Here is a 7,970-nt window from a genome sequence, read left to right as displayed (position 1 = left end):
TTTTTGAGACAGAGTCTTGCTCTGTTGCCAGGCTGGAGCACAGTGGCACAGTTTCGGCTCACTGCTGCAACCTCGGCCTCCTGGGTTCAAGTGATTCTTCCGCCTCAGCCTCCCGAGTAGCTGGGACTACAGGGGCGTGCCAAACGCCCAGCTAATTTTTGTATTTTTAGTAGAGATGGGGTTTCACCATGTTGGCCAGGATGGTCTTGACCTCTTGACCTCGCGATCCACCCGCCTTGGCCTCCCAAAGTGCCGGGATTACAGGTGTGAGCCACCGCCCCCGGCCTTTCTTTAAAGAGACCTCCCTGCCCTGCCCCCAGCGTCTTCCCCATCACATCTTGCTGACCCTTTTGCGTTCAGCTTGAGTGTTGACTGCCATCTAGCAACACTGTGCTCTTTCTCTCACAGGAGATGAAGGAGGAAGGGAAACCACTCACGTACTCATGTATCTTCAAGGGGGAAACTGAAAGCCAGGGAGGCCGTCTTTTTCCAGCAGAGGGGGAGGTCAGGTTGGATATGAAAGCGATTCTGCTTCATCGGCCCCTGACCACTGGGCCCATTTCTGTTACTCTTCTGCATGCTTGAGTTTGCAGCCCCTGCCTTGCTATGTCCGGGCCTTCATCCCAGGAGCTGAAAAGTGGAAGGGAAAGAGCTCTGCTCTCTTCTTGCTTTAGCGCACTGTCTGAGTAGCTGTATGGAGATCGTAAAAATGAAATACAAGACAGTCAGAAGCGTTGTTCGACTGCATGGGTTGTTTCAGCAGGCCACCACCCCCCGACCCTGAGACAGTGGTAGCACTATCTCCCTTTTCCAGACAAGGGAATGGTAGCAGAGTGAAGTGGCTTCACCAAGACTCATAACTCGTAGGCAGAACTAGGATCTGAACCCAGGTTTTTCTGTCTCTACAACCTGACATTTTAGCCAATCTATCATGCTGCTTCCAAAGTCTTTTTTAGAAAGGTGTGGTTTACAATGACGCCTCTCACCTTTTAAGTCTGTTGTCACGGATGCCATGGTGATGATGGTCATGGCAAAGATAAGGGCAGCTCTGAAAATGGGTGAGATGGCGACACGCTGCAAAGAAGGTGGGTGACAATACGTATGTGGTCACCTAACTAACGTGACGGCTGTTCCTTGATGGCTTTTCCCATTTTGTAGAGTGGAATTGGCTCCCCTGACCTTTTTGCTCTTTCAGTCCAAAAACGTGTATTGAGCAACTTCTGAATGGCAGGCCGCGTGCTCAGTGTGAGTGAGAACCCTGGTGCCTGAGGGCTAGTTCACACAGGTCAACAGAAAGCTGCAGTACCACCAGGTGTGTGTGGTATTGGTGACTTGGATGTGTTGGGTTGTGTCCAGAATGTGATAAAAAAGACAAATACACCATGGCAACCATGGACAAGGTGGGTGCTTCCAGCTGTCGTGGGTCCTCATGATTTTACACTACTTGATGAAGGAAGGAAGTGGAGCCCGGAAGTGGTGGCTGTGAGCTAAGGTATTGAGCCATCCTTCTGCCCGCACCCCAGGATGAACATGGCCACAGCTGGCAGCTCTCTGGAGCCCACTTGGGGTTGAAAGGTGAGCCAAAGGAAACCTCCCTCCCTTTACCACTCCATCTCAGCTTTTCTCATTCCTGGCCATTTGTTCATCCTGTAAGCTGGGGCTGGGGGTCTCCCAAAGGGCACTCACCCTGGAAGTTAGCGTTCTTCCAGTGGGGCAAAATCTTCTTCGCTGCTGAAGAAATTCTAAACCCAAACAGCTGGAAGAGGAAGAGTTCAGGGGTGAGGGGAGGGTGGGACCAAGAGGGCACGTTCCATCTGATCTCTGACATCACACCTCAGCAAGAGGACTTGCCCACTCAGGCTTCTTGTCACCATGCTTTGTTGGATTTTTATTGTTGCTGTTTATCTCTCTTCTCCCCCAAGTTTGCATGCAACAGCATCTGTCATTTCTGTGGTTATCTTAGAACAACGGGGGCTTTTTCTTTTTATTTATTCTGTCTCTGAGTGCAGTGCTAACCACAGCAGCCTATGGGCAGGGGGGGTGGGGAGGGAGCCAGTTGCTTTTCATTGAAATGCTATGGTCTTCAGCTGCAGCTGGTGTGAGTGCTGAAATTGTGCAAAACAAAAGTGTTGAAACTCAGTCCCAGGTGACTTCTGGGGATCTGTTGCCTGTGCTTCCTATGGAAGAGCAGTTAGAAACGAGTTGTTTTCAGGCTGAAAAGGAGAATCCAGAGCCCTGGTGGAATACAGACAGCAGGCACATCCAGGGCCACAGATTGATATGTGTGCTTCTCTGTGCTGGCAGCTGTGCACAGGCACAAGAGCGACATTCCATACCCTCCTTGTCCTCAAGGAACTTAGTGACAGGAAGGGGAGCAAAATTTACAGTTGACCTACCCTCTGGGGCCTGTTTCCTCATGATGGGAATGAATGAGGTTAGGCTTGATCAGTATTCCTTATTTTTTTATTTTTAGATTTAGGAGGTACATGTGCAAGTCTGTTACATGGGTATATTGCATAATGCCGAGGTTTGGGCTTCTAATTAACCCATCACTCAAATAATGAATATAGTATGCAACCGGTGGTTTTTCAACCCTTGTATGATGAGTGTTTCTAATGGGGTCAGTGTTGGCCCCTAAAGCAATGCTTCACACACTTTCAAAGAAGTTAAGTCAAAAGCCCAGGATTTAAGAAATGGTTGTTTTAGGAAGAGAAGCCTAAATAGAATAAAGACAAAAACCTTGAAATGATGAAACAATTTCCCTGTTTCATGCATTCTGTCTAGATTAGAGCATTTCGAAATATACCTTTAACTGAAAAGGGCACAGTGCAATGTGCAGTTACCGCAAAGCACGGAGCCCATGTGCAGGTCTGTAACGGGAAATTTGAGATTGCATCTAACAGATGTAGAACCGGATACTATTTTAAATTAGCAGAGGCACCCCAAACTTGTTTATAAAAGCTTCTTTAAAAGTAATTAATATTCTCATCCCATATATTTATATTTGTAGTACAATGATAAGAAATCTCTTGGGAAAATTAGCTATCATGGTTGTTTGGGGTTGCCTTTTGTTCTTCCCTGTGACTCTGATATTCTCCTTTCTCCTTCAAGATCTATCAAACAACTTTTCCCAATCCATCCTCCTCTTCTCACTGCCTATACTAAAAGGATGTCATTTTAAAGGCTTTTTTTTTTTTTTTTTTAAACAGAGTCTTGCTCTGTCATCAAGCTGGAGTGCAGTGGCGTGATCTCGGTTCACTGCAACCTCGGCCTCCGGGGTTCAAATGATTCTCCTGCCTCAGCCTCCTGAGTAGCAGGGACTACAGGCATGCACCACCATGCCCAGATAATTTTTGTATTTTTAGTGGAGACGAGGTATTTTTAGTGAAGATGAGGTTTCACCATGTTGGCCACGATGGTCTAGATCTCTTGACCTAGTGATCTGCCTGCCTCGGCCTCCCAAAGTGCTGGGATTACAGGCATGAGCCACCATGCCTGGATGCCTTGTTTTTTTTTTTTTTTTTAAATGTTAAAGACTGAATATATGCCTCCCCATGGTGAGATTTCCAGAATGGAAACATGTTTTCTGTGATGCTTTGTCACTATCCTGCCACATGTCACAGCATAATAAATTATCATGACGCTACCCTTGCATGCAAGACTGCGCTCATGAGACAGGATCCTGTGCTTCTTTGTTTTCTCTTCTGGCACATCTGTAGTTTGATCTGGCTTGTTATGTGTACCTCAGGGAAGGTTATTTCCTTCTTCCTGTTGTCATGTACAGCCAGGAATGGGGGGTTCTTCTTTCTCATTGTAACACTTTTTTCTTCTAGTGTCCTCCTATATCCCTCTGTTCTTTTATTTCCTTGTACTTCTTATATGAAGTGGCTTCTATTTGTCTGCTGTTAAATCTAAACTTATCCATGATAGGTAGGTGGAGGCACCTACTTCATTATGTGTTCCAGTGCAGTCGTGCATGAGCACTTTCGTATTGAAAGACATATTATTTTACTAAGAATCGCATTTCTGTGCTCACTTTGGCAGCGAGTATACCAAAATTGGAATAATACAGAGAAGACTAGCATGGCTCCTGCACAGGATGACATGCCAAGTGTGCCATATATATATATAATATTTTTATCACATTTCCTTTTTCTTCTTTTATTACAATTAGGGCTACATTATGCATTTGGGTCGACTGGCTTTTCTAGGAATTTTATTTCAGGTGGTAAAGAGGGTTTTTCTACGTATTTGCTATAATAATGGGGCATTGATTGGTTAGGGTGGGGCGTCACTGGGTTAAATGATCTCCAAAGCGTCTGACATTCTTTGTGCAACATTTGCAAAACAATAGATGACAGCCTGATTCATGACTCAGTCAGAAAAAAGAAACCCTGGAGGGGAAAGTGATCAGTGCAAGCTGGTGTGATTTATTGATAATGTCTTCTTCAGTGAAGTACTGTCCCGGAGATGTGGCTGTCCTCTCCCCGCCTCACCATCCTGGCTGCACTTGAGAAACTGGGGAATTGAAGAAAAGAAAATGCTTATTTAATTTCCCATCCAGGATCATGTGAAAACAGATTTCTGGAGTGAAGCCCACACATCTGGAGTGTTTAAAAATCTCCCTAGATGAGCTGATGTATTCTGAGCGTTGAGAATTAGTATGTGCAGAGGGGTGAATGGTAAAAAGATAGGCCCATGTCCTAATTGCCAGAACTGGTGAATATGACCTTATTTGGAAAAAAGCAGTCTTTGCAGAGGTAATGAAATTACAGATCTTGAGATGAGATCATCCTGGGTTACCTGGGTGGGCCCTCAATTCAGTGACAAGTGTCTTCTCAAAGAGGCACACAGAGGAGCGACACAGAGAACAGAAGGCCAAGTGAGGACAGAGGCAGACTTGGAGCGCTACGGCCTCGAGCCAAGGCACACCTGGAGGTACCAGGGCCGGAAGAAGCGAGGAGCAGATTCTCTCCAGGAGCCTTCAGTGGGGACACAGCCTGGCGGTCACCTTGATTTAGGACTTCTGGCCTCCAGAACTGTGAGAGAAGAAATCTGTTGCTTTAAGACACCTGGTTTTTGATAATTTGTTGGTAACCCTTATAGACTAATACCCTGCCTAATGGGCGGAGGAGATTTGGTGAGATGGAAGAGACATCTTCCGGAAGATGGAAGCGAAGTGAGTGAAAGCAGAGAGGACTGGCTGGAGGGAAAATCCGAGGCAGGATGACTACGATGGAACAGCTACTGGCCAAGGCGGGTGGGTGCTAATTCTGCAGAGAGCCCACCAGAGAACATTTCCTTTTCCTCAGAGAGATGAATTCCTCTCCATTTTTTTCTCTGCATTCTGTCCTGTCCTATTTAGGAAAATAGTGCTTGCTGCACCTCCTTAGACCAAAAAAGCCCAAGCAGCCCAGGAAGCGAGCTCACACTCCATTCCACAGCAGCGGGGACCAGTGAAGGGTGAGGTGCGCCGTGTGAACACGTGGTGTTCTCTTACCCATCATGAGCATAAGGGTGTCTCCCTCCAGGCTGCACTCAGCCCCTCCCCCACACCAGCGGTTCCACCTTACAGTGGTGGCTTTGTGAATGCCGGCAAAGCTATTTGTTTTGCAGCCCCAGAAGACCTGGGTGATATTGTGGACATCATTGGATGGCCCCGCCAATGTCTTAGAGGTCAGTCCCACCTGCAGATCCCTAAACTAAGTCACATCACTTCTGACAAACTTCTGCTAAGGGACTGTTGTCTCCTATCCTCAGACCACCAGGCTGGAATGAGAGCAGCCAGCCTCGAAGCACACACAGTGCTAGCTGCACTTAGTTAATAACCAGCCAGCTGCCTTGGGGAGGCATCTCGCGGGACACTGCATAATGAAGCGCAGATCCATGCCCCACTTTCTGCAAACTGAAGCAAGCGAAACTTTCATTAACAATGCCCATGAAAGCAGAGTCCTCGCTGACTTTTCCGGCTGGCTCAGCAGGAGCTGAGAGGGTGTGAGAGTGCTGGTACGAAAACTCACTCATCTCATCACTGGATCCCATGCGTGCATTTCCCAGGCGTTGTTTCGAACAGTGAACTCAGAAAGGGCCAACAGTCTGGGAGCTGAGAGGTCACCCTGGGTATAATCTTGCCTTCAGGGTAGAGAAGAAGCCATTAAACGCCACCTGACAAGAAGAATCGAGGGACTGCGATACACTGAGCGCTGGGGCTGGGTGGTGGGGGCCTGAGTTGGAAGGAGAGAGAAGAGGAAACAGAGGGGAACAACTGATGCGTCGTTATTCTTAGTCTTTGGTTGTCAGCCCTGCTGGGGATTTGACATTACCCATTGTCCTAGAAACGAAGGAAGGGCATAGGAATGTCTTCATTTCATTTTCTGGAAGCAAACATCTTTAAAGGAGGGAGGTCTCTTCCTTCTGTGGACACTGCCGTATGACTGACACTGTAAGGTCAGTGGCCACTGATTTAATGTTGAAAGAGATGCTGCAGAATGGTAAGTACAGGCCCAAATGCACTTCTTGGCCCCAAGGAGGAGCTTTGGGATTCCCTGGGTAGGAGGCCCTGGTGGAGGTCATTGCAGGCGTCCTCCTTCCTGCAAGAACCCCAACATCCTTGCCCACTATGGGCTTGAGGGAGAAAGGCCTGGCATCTTCAAGTGAGATGCAGGGCTCACCTGAATGTGAGCTAGGGAGATGTGAGGCCAGGGAAGTTAGGGAGCAGGATGGAGAACCGTGGCTGGAGTTGCTAAGTCTCACTGGGCACTCAGCTGCCCCTAGGGAGGCCTTAGTCTCTCTGTGCCACCAAGTCAGAGGACCTGTGAAAATGCTTCCAATTGAGCAATAGGGTATTTTGAATGCAAATACACACACAGTTTCAACTGCCCCCCCCACCACCGCTGACCTCCTCCTATTTATCAGAAAATCCAAAAGATTTTTCCAGGGTTGGCTGGAAGGGTGGATAAATCTAACACTAATTGGCCACCTGAACCATGGAGAGAAACAATGTTCTCCAGAGAACAAGCACCATTAGAAAAGCCCTATCATGGTGAGAAGGCCTAAGGCTGGTTGCTGTCCACTCATAGCTCCAGCCCAGACAGAGGGCATGCCAGGGACCAGCTGTGTGTCTGTGCTGCAGACATGGCGTGCTACTCCGTGCTCAGCACTCGAGTCAAAGCTGCAAGTATTACTGGGAACAAGGCAGACAGTCCCTGGCCTCAGGGAGCTCACAGTCCAGCAGGAGTGATAAGATGTTCACTAGTTGCACCAGGAATTGTTTAATTACAGTGGGCATAAATGCTAAGGAGGAGTGCAAAGTCCCTGGGAACATACAGTCTTAAAGGTAGTCTGGAGGTTCTTAAAGATCGTCTTGTCCAGCCCAGTCAATGCACAGATGAGGGAACTGAGGCTTAGAGAAGAGAAGGAAATAGATGAAGAGTACCTATTTAGTAGTGACTGAGCTGGGATGAGAAAACATTTCTGATTCCCAATTCTGTTTTTGTTTAGTCTAGGGAAATTGATTCACATTTGTGGTCAGAGGCAGCTGTATCAACATTTTCATGAAAGTGTCTGGTATAGGATTAAAAAAGCCAGTGGATAAGACAATGGAGGGAGACTGTTCACAGCAGGGATGGGGGCCCTTTGCACAAGTCCTCTTCCTGGTAGCTGTTCTAATAAGGCAAGGATGAGTCTCTGTTGGTGCTGTGTGTCCTGTGCTGACATCAGAAATGATAAATGTGGGCCGGGTGCGGTGGCTCACGCCTGTATCCCAGCACTTTGGGAGGCCAAGGCGGGTGGATCATGAGGTCAAGAGATCAAGACCATCCTGGTCAACACGGTGAAACCCCATCTCTACAAAAAACTACAAAAAATTGGCTGGGCATGGTGGCGCGTGCCTGTAATCCCAGCTACTCAGGAGGCTGAGGCAGGAGAATTGCCTGAACCCAGGAGGCGGAGGTTGCGGTGAGCCGAGATCG

At 47.8% G+C, this 7,970-nt stretch overlaps 1 protein-coding gene and 1 non-coding gene across 4 annotated transcripts in view; both read left to right on the top strand.

The window, feature by feature from the left end:
• The window catches only part of CRACR2A (calcium release activated channel regulator 2A), a 138,830-nt gene that overhangs the window by 23,434 nt on the left and 107,426 nt on the right, over positions 1–7,970 (top strand). The gene's annotated exons all lie outside the window — the stretch shown is intronic.
• LOC119473810 lies at positions 4,033–4,139 on the top strand. The gene has a single exon (XR_005203046.1). It is a non-coding gene; the product is annotated as a U6 spliceosomal RNA (small nuclear RNA).

The sequence above is a fragment of the Cebus imitator genome, unplaced genomic scaffold (assembly GCF_001604975.1).
Source record: "Cebus imitator isolate Cc_AM_T3 unplaced genomic scaffold, Cebus_imitator-1.0 Scaffold187, whole genome shotgun sequence".
NCBI classification, from domain to species: domain Eukaryota; kingdom Metazoa; phylum Chordata; class Mammalia; order Primates; family Cebidae; genus Cebus; species Cebus imitator.
The sequence above is the reverse complement of the archived record's forward strand: the minus strand, read 5'-3'. Positions and strand labels throughout refer to the sequence as shown.